At 47.7% G+C, this 15,729-nt stretch overlaps 1 protein-coding gene across 1 annotated transcript in view; it reads left to right on the top strand.

Moving 5' to 3' along the window:
- Positions 1 to 978: 978 nt before the first annotated feature.
- Positions 979 to 15,729, top strand: part of LOC122919817 (BTB/POZ domain-containing protein KCTD12-like) — a 207,949-nt gene continuing 193,198 nt past the window's right edge. Inside the window, exon 1 of the mRNA XM_044269006.1 lies at positions 979 to 1,042. The gene's annotated coding sequence lies outside the window, so the exon portion shown is untranslated. The remainder of the gene's footprint in view (positions 1,043 to 15,729) is intronic.

Genomic DNA, 15,729 nt, shown 5'->3' with positions numbered 1-15,729 from the left:
TGGGTCCATGGCCTGGAAACTCCCCAGATCTTACTCCCATTGAGAACTTGTGGTCAATCCTCAAGAGGTGGGTGGACAAACAAAAACCCACTAATTTTGACAAACTCATAGAAGTGATTATGAAAGAATGGGTTGCTATCAGTCAGGAATTGTCCCAGAAGTTGATTGAGAGCATGCCCAGTCGAATTGCAGAGGTCCTGAAAAAGAAGGGCCAACACTGCAAATACTGACTCTTTGCATAATGTCATGTAATTGTCGATAAAAGCCTTTGAAACGTATGAATTGCGTGTAATTATATTTCACTACATCACAGAAACAACTGAAACAAAGATCTAAAAGCAGTTTAGCAGCAAACTTTGTGAAAACTAATATTTGTGTAATTCTCAAAACTTTTGGCCACGACTGTATATAAATCACAGAAAGGTGGTATAATGTGAGATGATGCCTAGTGAAAAATAGAAAGAGGGGGAGAGAAAGACAGTGATGAAGTGTCCATTATAAATAATACCATGATAAGAGGACACAAAATATGCATGTAAAAAATGCTAAAAAGGTGAAAGAGCGGCAGTCCGGGGGCACATGTGAACTAGCGGCAGGACAGATCCGACAGGCTGTTCATCGGCCGGAACAGCCTGCTGGAGTCCCCTGCCGCTAGTGTGAAACTAGGCTAAGAGATTGGTATTATATGTTTATATTTTTGCAAAAAAAAATGATTATAGTAGTCTGCATATCAGCCTTCATTTATAGATCTGTAAAATCTGAGGCTGTGCCAGGATAATCTGCAGTTAATCCTCTGACATGCATACTTTAGTATAATTGCTAGGATTTTAGGAATAATGATTTCTATAATAAGGCAAGCATGCATTTACAATAACATCCTCAGAGGGGCATCCACTCACAAACACACATAAGGGGGAGTGACCTACTGCTCACTGCTTAGCAACATTAAAGCACCATCTATACTGACAAGAGGAGAAACCGAGAGACAGCAGAAACGCTATTAAGCACACTGTATTTTGGCTTCACAACAAAGATAATACAGGTATTACCCATTTGCATGATGTTCCGTGAGAGCTGATATCTTAGTTATTTATTCTTGTTCTAAAAGCATCTTAATAAGAACAATGCATTTAAATAGCATTTAAATAGATGCCTTTCATATCTGAGTATTCTGTTATATAATGTTGAAATCAATAACGTGAAGAAAGGTGAAACACAGCTTTACAGTGGTTTATGGATACATCCTGCACTTTATAACAGAGACAGGATTGGACATAAACATTTTTTACAGATCACAACTGTTATGAATTGTAAGAAATAATAAATGTAATCGGATATGAGATGAAACTTCTTTTTAGAATATTTCTAGATTATTATTATATTCTCTGTGAAACAGGTGTGCCACTAGGAGCATCTTTCTAGGCTGTCTGAAATTGCTTAAGACTGGTTTTGCCCATTTTTCAACATATTGCCATTGAATAGATGTTTATACTACCTCATATTCTAGAACTCCTATTGAAGACATACGATTATATTTAAATAGTAACCTAGCACACATATAGTAGATATTTAATATTGCTGATTTAAGTAATGTTTGCATAATTTGTATTGTGCAGGAAAAAAAATTATTTGTTCCTTGCAGGCCCATAGCATTCCTGATCCTCTTCTACCTCTTTAACTATTTATAGCCTTTGCTAAAGTAATCAGAAGAGATTAAAAGGAAACCAATTCTGCTAATCTCCACAGCTGACAGTTTAGGACATAGCTGCTAATTCACTCTCATGGTTTTTATGTGTTATCTAAAATATAAGAGAACACTTCTTATATTGATGATAACAGGAACATCAGAAATGCATGATATTTGCATTCATAACATTAATCTTTAACCTGTTTTATTCTGTCCAATGCAAAAATAAAACCTTAATCCTACTAAACCTCTGTTCTCCTTCAGTAGAAAGCATATTGCTCATACCTAGGCAGATAACTGATTGCTGCATACACGGTAGATATGTAAGAGAAAGTAACTCTTTGTGAACCAGTGTAACAGTCAGGACTGCTCTATGCTATTCTCCCCAGGATAAGAACAACTTAAACTCGTCTTGAATATGTGTCGCCTTGAATATGGTTAAAAATTATAGTGGCAAAAGAAAAAGGTCTGGTACAATCTTATCAGTAGTAAAAATTGTTTGTCTCTCTCATTAAGGCCTCATGCACATGACCGTTCCGTTTTTGCTCTCCTCAAACCGCGGATCTGCAAAAAACGGAAGACGCCCGTGTTGCCTTCCGCAATTTGCGGTACAGAACGGGCGCCGGCAATATAAATGCCTATTCTTGTCCGCAAAGCGCGGACAAGAATAGGACATATTATATTTTTTTGCGGGGCCGCGGAACGGAGCCACGGATGCGGACAGCACACGGAGTGCTGTCCGCATCTTTTGCGGCCCCATTGAAGTGAATGGGTCCACATCCGAGCCGCCAAAATGGCGGCTCGGATGCGGACCCAAACAACGGCCGTGTGCATGAGGCCTTACAGAAACTAAATACGAGTTTTGCAAGTATGATACATTTCAATGGCTAACAACAATAGAAGGAAAAGATGTTGCATAACAAGCTTTTGAGACAAAGTGGTTCTCCAATTAAACAGTGTGCTAATGCTCTGGATCTAACCTGATGAAGGGGAACTGTTTGTCCCTGAAACACGTTGTTTACATGGTCATGCGATTACTCTAAATAAAAAAATAAAAAATCTATATTGTCCCACGTCCATTTCCATCAGCGAATTTGCACCACTGCAGCAACTTTTCTTAATGCTCTGGTAGAGGCAGGATTGACGGGCATGCGGACAGTCAGAGACAGTGACACACAAAATGAAGTCCAAACAAATTTCCACTTTATTGTGGTTTCAAGAGTAAAAATAAAGGGCCTTTACATTTCAGGCAAAACACAAAAGAAATCCTGATCATCTGAGCACCAACTAAACAGTATTTCCCTAACTATACTAGGTACTGTACTGTTGGAACTGAAGATCACCACTAGGGTTGAGCGAACCCGAACTGTAAAGTTCTGGTTCGTACCGAAATTTAGGATTTTTGGACCCCGGACCCGAACATTTTAGCAAATAGGTTCTGTGATTTATTGGCGCTTTTTGAACGGCTGCAGAGCAGCAAATCAACAAGTGTTTAACTCAGTGCCCTTAGAAGCCATCACAGCCATGCCTACTAATGGCATGGCTGTGATTGGCCAGTGCAGCATGTGACCCAGCCTCTATATAAGCTGGAGTCACGTAGCGCTGCACGTCACTCTGCTGTGCCTAGTGTAGGGATAGGATGCTGCTGCTGTGAGGGAGAGAATAGGAAAGAATCTTTAATCTGAAGTGCTTGTTAACTGAGCGATCTACATAGATTTATTTCTGTGGATTCAGTGTACAATCTTTTTACCCTGCCCTGAGCCCTGTAACAGAGAAAAATAACTTTTATCAGTCTGTTAGTTAGGAGGGCGGCGGCGACCATTTTATGCAAGCTCAGTGCATTAGTGTCATGGTCTTACCTCCTTGCTGTTCTCCTTCGTTTGACATGTGCTGGCGGCCATCTTGGTTTCTGGGTTTCTTGTAGCCTCCCACCCTGCGGCTCCTCCTTCCCACTGGGAGGAGCTGGATGCCTAGCTCATATATATAGGAGGTCTGTGGCTTCAGTTCCTTGCTTGATCCTCCTGTGCTCACATGCTTCTAAGACTGCTGCTGCTTCTGGTTCCTGATCCTGGCTTCGTCTGACTACCCTGCTGGTTCCTGATCCTGGCTTCGTCTGACTACCCTGCTGGTTCCTGATCCTGGCTTCGTCTGACTACCCTGCTGGTTCCTGATCCTGGCTTCGTCTGACTACCCTGCTGGTTCCTGATCCAGGCTTCATCTGACTACCCTTCTGGTTCCTGATCTCTGGTTTCGCAAGACCCTGCTTCGGTTTAGCCATCCGTTTGGACTTTTGCCCTACAGCTTTATTTTCAATAAAGCCTTCTTATTTCCACTCTTCTCTTGTTGTACGTCTGGTTCATGGTTCCATGACATTAGGACCAAGCCATGAATTCTGACGGTACAGGGCCATCTTCGCTACCTACGCTGGTTGCCAGACTTGATCAGCAGGATCACCTGTTGGGTCGGTTCGCTGTGGCGTTGCAAACCCTGCTTGAACGCACGGCTCATTTAGCTTCCGTTGCCGATGGGTCGGTTGTCACTCCTGGGCCCGCTCCTGTTGCTGCGCCTGCGGTGTTTCGGGGTATGACCGGTTCTGCCCCCCTTCCACAGCGCTTTGGGGGAGAGCCAACTCAGTGCCGAGGTTTCCTCAACCAGGTGGGCATTTACTTCGAGTTGCTGCCACATTCCTTTCCTACTGAGAGATCAAAGGTGGGCTTCTTGATCTCGCTGCTCTCGGACAAGGCCTTGGCCTGGGCCAGCCCTTTATGGGAGAACAACAATCCGGTGGTTGCCGAGTTTTCCGGTTTTGTTGCTTCTCTTCGGAAGGTATTCGATGTGCCGGCTCGTGCTGCCTCTGCTGCGAAGCTCCTTATGTCCATCAGACAGGGTTCACGATCCGTAGCTGAATACGCCATTGAGTTTCGTACCCTGGCAGCAGAGGTGGGCTGGAATAATGAGGCTCTGGTCGCTGCTTTCTCTCATGGTCTCTCGGATGCCTTGAAGGATGAGGTTGCAGCTAAGGACCTACCAGTGGAGCTCGAGTCTCTTATTTCTTTCCTGATTTTGATTGACACCAGACTCAGGGAGAGACCTTCCTTTAAGGAGAGCCTGCGGAGGCCTTCTAACAGATTGGCGCCTACGTTTGCTGTCCCACCCGTGCCTCCCTCTCCTCCCACGCCTCCTGGGGATGACTTGTCTGGGGGTGAACCCATGCAGCTGGGGTTTGCTCGCCTGTCCGAGGGGGAGAGGGTACTCCGGAGACGCGAGGGCCGATGCATGTACTGTGGTCTCGGTGGGCATTTTCGGTTGGCATGCCCGAACCGTCCGGGAAACGCTCGCACCTGAGATCCTGTCGGGGGCAGATCTTGGGTGGAGTCTCCTCGTCCCCGGTTTCCCGTGTTGACAAACCACTGATTACTGTTGTCCTCTCCTGGGTCGGGGGCTCGGTGACGACCCAGGCGTTGGTGAACTCTGGTGCTGGTGGTTTGTTCATTGATAGTGTGTTCGCTGCCGCCAATTCCATTCCTCTGCAGCCTCGAGGTTCCCCACTGGCTCTTGAGGCGATAGACGGCAGACCCCTTCTGCCGCCACACGTGACTCATGAGACCCTTCCAGTGGGGATGGCCATTGGTGCCGTTCACAGAGAGTCGGTCTGTCTCCAGGTTATTTCGTCTCCACACTACTCGGTGGTCTTGGGGTACCCCTGGCTCCAGAAGCATAATCCGACTTTCGATTGGAAATCGGCCGAGATCCTCTCGTGGTCACCGCAGTGTGGGGCTAGTTGCATCCATGGGCCTGTCAAGTTGCTGTGTACTTCCTCGGACTCTCTGTTGCCTCCTGAATACGAGGAGTACCGGGATGTATTCGATAAGGTGCGTGCGGTTGCCCTACCTCCGCACCGCCCATACGATTGTGCCATAGAGTTACAATCTGGTGCCGTTCCTCCTCGTGGCAAAGTCTATCCACTGTCGGTAGCGGAGAATGAGGCCATGGAGGAGTACGTGAGGGAGGCGCTTTCACGCGAACACATTCGCAAATCCTCGTCCCCGGCAGGGGCTGGATTTTTCTTGGTGAAAAAGAAGGGCGGTGAGTTGAGGCCTTGCATCGATTACAGGGGTCTCAATCGCATCACGATCAAGAACGCTTACCCGATACCCTTGATTTCCGAGCTGTTCGATCGCCTCAAAGGGGCCACGGTCTTTACCAAACTCGACCTGAGGGCGGCATATAACCTGGTAAGGATCAAGGCGGGCGATGAGTGGAAGACCGCGTTTAACACCAGGACCGGTCATTATGAATCCTTGGTTATGCCCTTTGGGTTGTGCAATGCGCCCGCAGTCTTCCAGGAATTCATCAACGATGTTTTCCGTGACCTGTTGCAGCAGTGTGTGGTGGTCTATTTGGATGACATCTTGGTATATTCTGAATCCATGGAGGCCCACATTCTGGATGTCAGACAAGTGTTGCAACGGTTACGAGAGAACAAGCTGTTCGGTAAGCTTGAGAAATGCGAATTTCACCGATCCCAGGTAACCTTCTTAGGTTACATCATTTCCGCTGAGGGGTTCTCCATGGATCCTGAGAGGGTTTCGGCTGTCTTACAGTGGCCCCAGCCCAGTGGTCTTCGTGCCCTGCAGCGCTTTTTGGGCTTCGCCAATTATTATCGGAAGTTCATCAGGGACTTTTCCATGCTAGCCAAGCCTCTCACGGATCTGACCAGGAAGGGCAGTAATCCCCAGGTCTGGCCGCCCGAGCTTTTGAGGCTCTAAAGTCCGCCTTTGTGTCGGCTCCGATTCTGTCGCATCCCAACCCTGGGTTGCCGTTTGTCCTCGAGGTGGACGCGTCTGAGACGGGAGTAGGCGCCCTCCTGTCTCAGCGTAGAACACCAGAGGGTCCTCTGCTTCCTTGTGGGTTTTACTCCCGGAAACTGTCTTCCGCGGAGTGCAACTATCAGATTGGTGACAGGGAGTTATTGGCCATCGTGCAGGCCCTTAAAGAATGGAGGCACTTGCTCGAGGGCTCGGTGGTTCCGGTTCTCATCCTGACGGACCACAAGAATCTGACCTACCTCTCTGAGGCCAAGAGATTGACACCACGTCAGGCCAGATGGGCTCTGTTCTTGTCACGTTTTAATTACGTGGTCTACTACCTACCCGGTTCCAAGAACATCAGAGCGGATGCCTTATCACGGCAGTACTCCGAGCTGTCCAGGGAGGAGTCGATTCCGACTTCGGTCATACCTCCGAATCAGATCCTGGCCGCCATTCGCACCAGCCTGACCTCTCCCCTGGGTGAGCAGATTTTGGCGGCTCAATCTGGTGCTCCCTCTGGGAGACCCAACGGCAGGTGTTTTGTGCCTGAGGAGTTGCGCACTCGGTTGTTGCAAACCTACCATAACTCCAAGGCCGCGGGGCATCCTGGAAAGAATCAGCTGTCCTGGGCTGTTTCACGTCTGTTCTGGTGGCCTTCTCTATGTTCCGACATCGCCGCATATGTAGCGGCATGCTCCGTTTGTGCCCAGAGTAAGTCCCCTCGGCACCTTCCGTTGGGCCTTTTGCAACCCATAGCCACCGGGGAGCGTCCATGGTCACACCTGGGGATGGATTTCATTGTGGACCTCCCTGCATCCCGAGGCCATACGGTCATTCTCATGATAGTGGATCGGTTTTCCAAAATGTGCCACTGTGTTCCTCTCAAGAAGTTACCCTCTGCACAAGAGTTGGCCTCGATTTTTGCCAGGGAGGTCTTCCAGTTGCACGGTTTGCCCAAGGAGATTGTGTCGGATCGGGGGAGTCAGTTTGTGTCCAGGTTCTGGCGCGCCTTTTGCTCCCAGTTGGGGATTCATCTCTCTTTCTCCTCGGCCTACCACCCTCAGTCCAATGGGGCCGCAGAACGATCCAATCAGGCCTTGGAGCAATTCCTTCGTTGCTATGTCTCCGATCACCAAGACAATTGGGTTGACCTCCTGCCTTAGAGAGAAATAGAGAGTTGACCTCCTGCCGTAGAGAGAAATATCTTAGCAAAAGATAACTTTTCCCATTTTTTTATACAAAGTTGGCATTTGACCAAGATATTTATCTGACCGAGCATGGGTATATGTAAAATGACACCCCAAAACACATTCCCCAACTTCTCCTGAGTACGGCGATACCACATGTGTGAAATTCTTTTGAAGCCAAGGTGGGCAAAGGGGCACATATTCCAAAGAGCACCTTTCGGATTTCACAGGCCATTTTTTTACACATTTTGATTGCAAACTACTTCTCACACATATCGGCCCCTAAAATGCCAGGGCAGTAAAACTACCCCACAAGTGACCCCATTTTGGAAAGAAGACACCCCAAGGTATTCCGTGAGGGGCATGGCGAGTTCCTAGAATTTTTTATTTTTTGTCACAAGTTAGCGGAAAATGATGATTTTTTATTTCCTTACAAAGTCTCATATTCCACTAACTTGCGACAAAAAAATAAAAAATTCTAGGAACTCGCCATGCCCCTCACGGAATACCTTGGGGTGTCTTCTTTCCAAAATGGGGTCACTTGTGGGGTAGTTATACTGCCCTGGCATTTTAGGGGGCCATATGCGTGAGAAGTAGTTTGCAATCAAAATCTGTAAAAAATGACCGGTGAAATCCGAAAGGTGCTCTTTGGAATGTGTGCCCCTTTGCCCACCTAGGCTGCAATAAAGTGTTACACATCTGGTATCGCCGTACTCAGGAGAAGTTGGGGAATGTGTTTTGGGGTGTCATATTACATATACACATGCTGGGTGAGATAAATATCTTGGTCAAATGCCAACTTTGTATAAAAAAAATGGGAAAAGTCGTCTTTTGCCAAGATATTTCTCTCACCCAGCATGGGTCTATGTAAAATGACACCCCAAAACACATTCCCCAACTTCTCCTGAGTACGGCAATACCACATCTATGACAGTTTTTTGCAGCCAAGGTGGGCAAAGGGGCACACATTCCAAAGAGCACCTTTTGGATTTCACAGGCCATTTTTTACACATTTTTATTGCAAACTACTTCTCACACATATGGGCCCGTAAAATGCCAGGGCAGTATAACTACCCCACAAGTGACCCCATTTTAGAAAGAAGACACCCCAAGGTATACCGTGAGGGGCATGGCGAGTTCCTAGAATTTTTTATTTTTTGTCACAAGTTAGCGGAAAATGATGATTTTTTTTTCCTTACAAAGTCTCATATTCCACTAACTTGCAACAAAAAATAAAAAATTCTAGGAACTCGCCATGCCCCTCACGGAATACCTTGGGGTGTCTTCTTTTCAAAATGGGGTCACTTGTGGGGTAGTTATACTGCCCTGGCATTTTAGGGGCCCATATGCGTGAGAAGTAGTTTGCAATCAAAATCTGTAAAAAATGACCGGTGAAATCCGAAAGGTGCTCTTTGGAATGTGTGCCCCTTTGCCCACCTAGGCTGCAATAAAGTGTCACACTTGTGGTATCGCCGTACTCAGGAGAAGTTGGGGAATGTATTTTGGGGTGTCATTTTACATATACCCATGCTGGGTGAGATAAATATCTTGGCTAATGACAACTTTTCCAATTTTTTTAATACAAAGTTGGCATTTGACCAAGATATTTCTCTCACCCAGCATGGGTATATGTAAAATGACACCCCAAAACACATTCCCCAACTTCTCCTGAGTACGTCGATACCACATGCGTGACACTTTTTTGCAGCCTAGATGCGCAAAGGTGCCCAAATTCCTTTTAGGAGGTCATTTTTAGACATTTGGACCCCAGACTTCTTTAGGGCCCCTAAAAAGCCAGGGCAGTATAAATACCCCACATGTGACCCCACTTTGCAAAGAAGACACCCCAAGGTATTCAATGAGGGGCCTGGCGAGTTTATAGAAATTTTGTTTTTTGGGCATAAGTTAGCGGAAATTATTTTATTTTTTTCTCACAAAGTCTCACTTTCCGCTAACTTGGGACAAAAATTTAAATCTTTCATGGACTCAAAATGCCCCTCAGCGAATACCTTGGGGTGTCTTTTTTCCAAAATGGGGTCATTTGTGGGGTGTTTGTACTGCCCTGGCATTTGAGGGTCTCCGCAATCATTACATGTATGGCCAGCATTAGGAGTTTCTGCTATTCTCCTTATATTGAGCATACAGGTAATGAGATTCAGCCTCTGGGCTGAAAGAAAAAAATGAACGGCACAGATTTCTTCATTCGCATCGATCAATGTGGATGAAAAAATCTCTGCCCAAAAAAAAAAAGGAGGGGAAAGGCATCTGCCAGGACATAGGAGCTCCACCCAACATACATACCTACTTAGCTCGTATGCCCTGGCAAACCAGATTTCTCCATTCACATCAATCGATGTGGATGAATAAATCATTGCTGGGATTTTTTTTGATTTTTTTTATATACAAAGTGTTTGCCAAAGCATAGGAACACTGCCTCCTCCTCAGCTCATATGCCTCGGCAAACGTATCTTTTACTGCAGAGGAGAAATCTCGTCTTGCAGCGCCGCATACACCGACTTGTGTGTAATCTGACAGCAGCGCAGTGCTTCTGTCAGAATGCACATCAGTGCTGCAGCTAGTCGATCGGTTGGTCCACCTGGAAGGTAAAAAAATAAAAATTAAAAAGAAAAAACCAAGCCGCAACGCAATAATTTTATTAACTTTTGAACAGAACATATAAACTTTAACTTTTTGAACTGAACATTAACCTGTTTGCTTACTGGTGATTTTTTTATTTATTTTTTTACCTCTATAGGACAAACCTCTCCTTCCCCATGGGACAATGTGCAAAGCGCAAAGCGTTATGCACTTTGTCCCAGGCGAAAAGAGAGGTTTGCAGCAGCTCTGTGTGAATGGGCTCTAATAGCCCTGTGTGCCTGTCCTGGTGAGATGTGATCCCTATGCTAGGTGTACCTGTGTGTGGTACTTCCGGAAACACTCCCCTAAGCATAGGGCAGGGTGGTCAGGGCAGTCAGGACAGAAATAGCGGGTGTCACGCCTTATTCCACTCCTGCTACAGACACGACATCTTTTTCTGGGTGACGGTTGGGTTGAGGTAATGGCAACGACATTGGGGAAATGTCGCTCGTGTAGACGGCTAACTACACTGGTGGATGGGGCCACGGAACCTCCTTGGTACAGGAGGTTCTTGATGATCTCTTCCTGAAATTTGAGGAAGGATCGTGTTCTCCCAGCCTTACTGTAGAGAACAAAACTATTATACAGAGCCAATTGAATTAGATATACAGACACCTTCTTATACCAGCGTCTGGTTCTGCGGGACACTAAATACGGAGACAACATCTGGTCATTGAAGTCCACCCCTCCCATGTGAAGGTTATAGTCATGGACTGAGAGGGGCTTTTCAATGACACGGGTTGCTCGCTCAATTTGGATTGTCGTGTCTGCGTGAATGGAGGAGAGCATGTCAACGTCACGCTTGTCTTTCTATTTCACCGCGAGCAGTTCTTGGTTACACAAGGCAGCCCTCTCCCCCCTTGCAAGACGGGTGGTAACGAGCCATTGGGGGAAGCCCGCGTGACTAGTTTGCGCGGTGCCACAGCAGCCAATCTGTTCTAGAAACAAATGCCTGAAGAGGGCCACACTTGTGTAGAAATTGTCCACATAAAATGGTACCCTTTGCCGAATAAGGGTGACACCAAGTCCCAGACTGTCTTCCCACTGCTCCCCAGGTAGTCAGGGCAACCGACCGGCTCCAGGGTCTGATCTTTTCTCTCATAGACACGAAATTTGTGGGTATAGCCTGTGGCTCTTTCACAGAGCTTATACAATTTGACCCCATACCGGGCGCGCTTGCTTGGGATGTATTGTTTAAAGCCAAGGCGCCCGGTAAAATATATAAGGGACTCGTCTATGCAGATGTTTTGCTCTGGGGTATACAAATCTGCTAATTTCTTGTTGAAATGGTCTATGAGGGGCCGAATTTTGTGGAGCCGGTCAAAAGCTGGGTGGCCTCTGGGACGGGAGGTGCTGTTGTCGCCAAAGTGCAGGATACGCAGGACGGTCTCAAATCGTGTCCTGGACATAGCAGCAGAGAACATGGGCATGTAATGAATTGGGTTCGTGGACCAATATGACCGCAATTCATGCTTTTTAGTTAGACCCATGTTGAGGAGAAGGCCCAGAAAAATTTTAATTTTGGAAACTTGGACTGGTTTCCACCGGAAAAGCTGGGCATAAAAGCTTCCCGGGTTGGCGGTTATAAATTGTGTGGCATACCGATTTGTTTCTGCCACAACTAAGTCTAAGAGCTCCGCAGTCAAGAACAGCTCAAAAAATCCGAGGGCCGAACCGATCTGAGCTGTCTCAACCCGAACTCCAGACTGGGCGGTGAAAGGGGGAACTACAGGTGCGGCTGAAGTTGGGGACTGCCAATCAGGGTTTGCCAGCACCTCAGGGATTCTAGGGGCTCTACGGGCCTGTCTGTGCGGTGGCTGAGACGGGGTAACTACTGCACGTGCCACCGTACCAGCTTCAACTGCCCTTCTGGTGCTCACCACTTCACCATGTTGTACGGCAGTGCTGGTACTAGGTCCAAGATGGGCTGCGCTGCTGGTGTATGCCTCACCACGTAATCCAACAGCGCCAGCCCCACTCTGCTGCCCTTGAAGCGGATCCTGCGCAACCTGTGGTCTAGCGACACGGGGCCGGGTACGCCTGGTGCTATCAGAGACCTCAGCCTCCTCGTCCGAACTTTGGGTCAGAGTGCCACTGCTTTCTACAGGTTCATATTCTGACCCGCTAGATTCATCAGATGAGGGTTCCCATTCCTCATCCGACTGGGTCAGAAGCCTGTAGGACTCTTCAGAAGAATACCCCCTGTTTGACATTTGATCAACAAAATTTAGGGGTATTCCCTGAGACTACCCAAGAAAAAAAGCAAGCCTGTCTTACAAATGGCAGGCTAGCGAAGTACGGAGGCCGATGCGGTTGATAAAATATATCAAAACTGATTTTTTTATCGCTGCAGCGCGTGTTAAGTGAGTGTGCAGTGATCAAAAAATATATATTTTTTGTCACTGCGGTGGGGCGGGCGTGGGCGAACTCACGTGTGGGCGACCGATCAGGCCTGATCGGGCAAACACTGCGTTTTGGGTGGAGGGCGAACTAAGGTGACACTAATACTATTATAGATTTTTTTAGGCCCCATCACCCAGACAGAGGAGAGAGGTCCCATAGCAGAGAATCAGGCTTCGTGTCATAGCAGAGAATCAGGCTTCATGTCATAGCAGAGAATCAGGCTTCATGTCACCCACCACTGGAACAGGCCACTGTCAGATATTTTTAGGCCCCGGCACCCAGACAGAGGAGAGAGGTCCCATAGCAGAGAATCAGGCTTCATGCCATAGCAGGGAATCATGCTTCATGTCACCCAACACTGGAACAGGCCACTGTCAGATATTTTTAGGCCCCGGCACCCAGACAGTGGACAGAGGTCCCATAGCAGAGAATCAGGCTTCATGTCATAGCAGAGACTCAGGCTTCATATCACCCACCACTGGAACAGGCCATTGTCAGATATTTTTAGGCCCCGGCACCCAGACAGAGGTCCCATAGCAGAGAATCAGGCTTTATGTCATAGCAAAGAATCAGGCTTCAAGTCATAGCAGAGAATCAGGCTTCATGTCACCCACCACTGGAACAGGCCACTGTCAGATATGTTTAGGCCCCGGCACCCAGACAGAGGAGAGAGGTCCCATAACAGAGAATCAGGCTTCATGCCATAGCAGAGAATCAGGCTTCATGTCACCCAACACTGGAACAGGCCACTGTCAGATATTTTTAGGCCCCGGCACCCAGACAGAGGAGAGAGGTCCCATAGCAGAGAATCAGGCTTCATGTCATAGCAGAGAATCAGGCTTCATGTCACCCACCATTGAGAGACTGGACCGGGCTGAAGAGACTCTGTCCTCGCACTACGAAAGTTCTGCAGAGGGTAGTGGGGCAGAGTCCCAAAGTAAACGGAAACAGCGTACTAAAAAAGATCTAGCCTGACCAAAGTCGCTAAGGAAGGTGTAACCGGCTCCCCTCTGGAGCTCTCCAACCGGTACCTCATCTTGGATGAGATCTCTGCCTCCTCTGCTGAGGAGGGGGTTGAAGGTGAGGGGCCGGGGGCGAAGGAGGGAGAGCCTTCAGGGGGCCCCGCGCCCCTTTCTGGTGGGGATGCAAGGTCCTCAGGAGGGGTGGCAAAACCGGGCCCTGAGACTGAGAAAGCCAGGAGTGGTGCGCAGAGGGAGGTGGTGGTGGCAGAGATGGATACCACTATCTCCCTCAAGAGAGGTTGTGCTGCTCTAGAAGGCAGCCCCGGGAGGGGGAGAAGGATGGGAAGAAGGCCATCTAATTTAATTACTCTTTATGGCGGTACCCGCTCTGCTGACTCTGGCGACCATTAATGTCGCCAACATTAAGTCGGATGCGGCTTGTTTCACAGCCTTCGATTTTTTCAGCCGTGTTGAAGCTGACATTTTGTTTTTGCAAGAGACCAGGCTGCCAGAATTGGCATCGATTTATAAAGCCAAGAGGGAGTGGAGACCAGGGCCCTCCTACTGGTCTCTTGCGGCTGAGCCATATAGCGGAGTGGCGGTCCTTTTTACCGCACCGGTAGACTGCCGACGGGTAATTGAATTAGAAATGGGGAGGTGTTTGATCTTGGACATCCTCATGAAGGGACAGGAACTGCGCCTGATTAATATCTACGGGGCCCAGTCCAGGTGGGACAGGAAATGTCTCTTTATGAGGATTAAGCCTTTCCTTTTTACAAGCCGGCAGGTGGTTTTTGGTGGGGACTTTAATACTGTCACAAGTGGGGATGAGCGAACCCGAACTGTATAGTTCGGGTTCGTACCGAATTTTGGGGTGTCCGTGACACGGACCCGAACCCGGACATTTTTGTAAAAGTCCGGGTTCGGTGTTCGTCGCTTTCTTGGCGCTTTTTGAAAGGCTGCAAAGCAGCCAATCAACAAGCGTCATACTACTTGCCCCAAGAGGCCGTCACAGCCATGCCTACTATTGGCATGGCTGTGATTGGCCAGAGCACCATGTGACCCAGCCTCTATTTAAGCTGGAGTCACATAGCGCCGCCCATCACTCTGCTCTGATTAGCGTAGGGAGAGGTTGCAGCTGCGACAGTAGGGCGAGATTAGGCTGATTAACTCCTCCAAAAGACTCCATCCAGTGATCGATCTGCAGCTGTGGATCATTGAGCTGCTGATACTCAATTGCTCACTGTTTTTAGGCTGCCCAGACCGTTTGTCAGTAACTTTTTTCTGGGGTGATCGGCGGCCATTTTGTGTCTTGTGGTGCGCCAGCACAAGCTGTGACCAAGTGCATTTAACCCTCAATGCGGTGGTTGTTTTTTGGCTAAAGCCTACATCAGGGTGAAGCTGTCACACCAAGTGCATTTAACCAGCAATAGTCTGTTTATATTTTGGCCATATACTACATCAGGGGCAAGCTGCGCCTGTCACCAAGTGCATTTAACCCTCAATGGTGTGGTTGTTTTTTGGCTAAAACCTACATCAGGGTGAAGCTGTCACACCAAGTGCATTTAACCAGCAATAGTCTGTTTATTTTTTGGCCATATACTACATCAGGGGCAAGCTGCGCCTGTCACCAAGTGCATTTAACCCTCAATGGTGTGGTTGTTTTTTGGCTAAAGCCTACATCAGGGTGAAGCTGTCACACCAAGTGTATTTAACCAGCAATAGACTGTTTATTTTTTGGCCATATACTACATCAGGGGCAAGCTGCGCCTGTCACCAAGTGCATTTAACCCTCAATGGTGTGGTTGTTTTTTGGCTAAAGCCTACATCAGGGTGAAGCTGTCACACCAAGTGCATTTAACCAGCAATAGTCTGTTTATTTTTTGGCCATATACTACATCAGGGGCAAGCTGCGCCTGTCACCAAGTGCATTTAACCCTCAATGGTGTGGTTGTTTTTTGGCTAAAGCCTACATCAGGGTGAAGCTGTCACACCAAGTGCATTCAACCAGCTATAGTCTGTTTATTTTTTGGCCATATACT

The sequence above is a fragment of the Bufo gargarizans genome, chromosome 9, assembly GCF_014858855.1.
Source record: "Bufo gargarizans isolate SCDJY-AF-19 chromosome 9, ASM1485885v1, whole genome shotgun sequence".
NCBI lineage: Eukaryota > Metazoa > Chordata > Amphibia > Anura > Bufonidae > Bufo > Bufo gargarizans.
This window is presented reverse-complemented; position numbering and strand designations above follow the sequence as displayed.